General features: G+C 47.4%; 1 protein-coding gene across 1 annotated transcript in view; it reads right to left on the bottom strand.

Annotated features, from left to right (window-relative positions):
- The window catches only part of adra1aa (adrenoceptor alpha 1Aa), a 27960-nt gene extending 26410 nt beyond the window's left edge, over positions 1-1550 (bottom strand). The window contains exon 1 of the mRNA XM_062542406.1: positions 1231-1550. The gene's annotated coding sequence lies outside the window, so the exon portion shown is untranslated. The remainder of the gene's footprint in view (positions 1-1230) is intronic.
- Between the last annotated feature and the right edge of the window lie 950 nt (positions 1551-2500).

Below are 2500 nucleotides of genomic sequence, written 5' to 3'. Positions count from 1 at the left end.
CATACGCGCAAAAATGACTGTGAAATGAGAATTGGGCTCGGGGTAAATTGTGTGAAGCACAATCAGGTTGTGAAAGTAAATGGTCACCCTCAGAGAAACCACAGGCGTCACCACAGATTACTCTCTGAAATGAACAGGCGTGCCGCTGTAACGGTTATTGTCACGATAATGCAGCACGGAAACCTGAACGGCTAAATCTGAGAATTTGTTAACATGCAACTGGTCAACAAAAACCGAAACGACATCTCAGCAACCACACCTAGATATCCATATATGTCTAGCGAGACAGTAGGACTGACTCTCTCTCTCTGTCTCTCTCTCACTCACACACACACACACACACACACACACACACACACACACACACACACACACACACACACACAGGCACACACACACACACGCACACACACGCACAAAACAAACAGCATTTCTCATTCCAGAGGAGGAACATTACACTAAGGCTGTGGTGGAGCTGACGGCGGTATTGGCGAGCAGGTTCATTCCGCTCTTAACAATCCGTTCGCTTATTAAAAATGTATCCATTTGAAAACCTGACATATGTGAGGCTGTCTGATGAATCTAAATACGTCTTCTCGCACACTTTTGCTGAAATGATGCTATGCGTTGTTGTCTACAGGGTGCTTTTGAGATAATCAAATGGCCTTAAATGTGAAGATATTGGTTATAATCTTGAATTCTATGGTTCCTACGTGGGCATGGAAAAATAAGTGATTTAAAATTGACCAGACATTAAATTGAGATCGACTTTCTATAGACTACTCATCAAACATATGGCCAAGGAAGTTCCCGTTTCTATTGATGTGATACGCAGAGAAAAGATGGTCCAAGGCGAGTAATGAATTTATGTAGCCGTGATGCGCGCAGGGTATTATGTACTTTCTTTTCGTAATCGAATCTATTTGAAAGGCAAAGGTCTCTTGCTCCCGAGAGGTAAAAAAGAGTAAATTCAGCCGTTGTGCATTGAGACCCTAACACGGTTACACATCACGGTGCAGCGTACTGCAGTGTTGTCGGGGAACCAACAGGTTCGACTTCTCTAACCGACTAGGCTACTCTATCTCCGTGACCCATCACGCGCTGCAAGGTTTACTTCAACGAAACAATCTGAAGTAGTACACCGATATCAAAATCAGCAGCGGGTAAGTGGGGTTTACAACGGGCGATAAAGAAGCAAGTGTTGATCATGACAACTCCGCATACACTCACCATAGCGCGCGGCAACCCCCGTAGCTTCCTCTGTAGACTCGCTCACCGGTCAAACGAAGCCTCGGTCGCGAGAGTGCGGAAGGGACTGCATAGTCCCACTCGTGCAGGAGACGTATTTCATCACCAAAGCATTACATGAAGGCAATCCGTGACGGCATGAGACGAGTTTCGCGTGTGTTTTTTTCTTCTTCTTCCTCTTCTTCTTTTTTTTGGACGCGCTTTGAACGCGCAGCGATGCCCCGGAGCGACGCGTCAGTCCTGTCCCTCCAGATGATGTCCACGATCTGAGTCACTGCCCCTCGCTCTCGCTCTCCTCTCCTCTCCGTTCTCTCTCGCGCAGCCTGCCAACTTTCCCGCAGCCCTCTCGCCTCCCCCGGTGCATAAAGGTGAAGTTTCTGTTTCTCTCTCGCACTCCTCTCGTGGGCCCGGTGAATCAGAGGGCTGTCATCTCTCCAGATGCTGAAAGACCTGTGCGTCACGCACATGCCCATATATTTATAGAGTGCTGGCGGTGTGATATAAGAGTCTGCTGTTGTAGTGAATACACGGTGACACCCAGTTAAACCGTTAAGAGTACAGACATGTGAGAGAACTAAGGTGCCACGCCATTGGTGTACACACACACCTGAACAGCCTCAGGTGACAGGCCAGAGCCCAGGGGTCAGATCTGACACCATTAACATAGCCAACATGTGCTACACACACACACACACACACACACACACAGAGAGAGAGAGAGAGAGAGAGAGAGAGAGAAAAAAAAACACACATATAAAGAGGAGACAGACAGAATGGCAAGACACAATCACACACACATACACACAGAAAAAGAGAGACACACACAGATACAATCGTAACATGCATTCGCTCTTTCTCTTCTCTTTTCTTCATCTCATTACCCTCTCTCTTTCTTCTCCTTTTCTCTCCTCTCTTCTCCTCTCCTCTCCTATCTTCTCCTCTCCTGTCCTATCTTCTTCTCTCCTCTCCTCTCCTCTCCTATCTTCTTCTCTCCTCTCCTGTTCTCTCCTCTCTTTCTCTCCTGTCCTATCTTCTCCTCTCCTCTTCTCTCCTCTCCTCTCTTCTCTTCTCTTCTCTTCTCTTCTCCTCTCCTTCTGTCCTCTCCTGTCCTATCTTCTCCTCTCCTGTCCTATCTTCTTCTCTCCTCTCCTCAACTATCTTCTCCTCTCCTCTCCTCTCTCCCTCTCTCCTCTCCTCTCCTATCTTCTTCTCTCCTCTCCTGTTCTCTCCTCTCTTTCTCTCCTGTCCTATC

Source organism: Sardina pilchardus, chromosome 8 (genome assembly GCF_963854185.1).
Source record: "Sardina pilchardus chromosome 8, fSarPil1.1, whole genome shotgun sequence".
Classification (NCBI taxonomy): domain Eukaryota; kingdom Metazoa; phylum Chordata; class Actinopteri; order Clupeiformes; family Clupeidae; genus Sardina; species Sardina pilchardus.
Note: the sequence above shows the minus strand (reverse complement) of the source record. Positions and strands in the feature narration are given on the sequence as shown.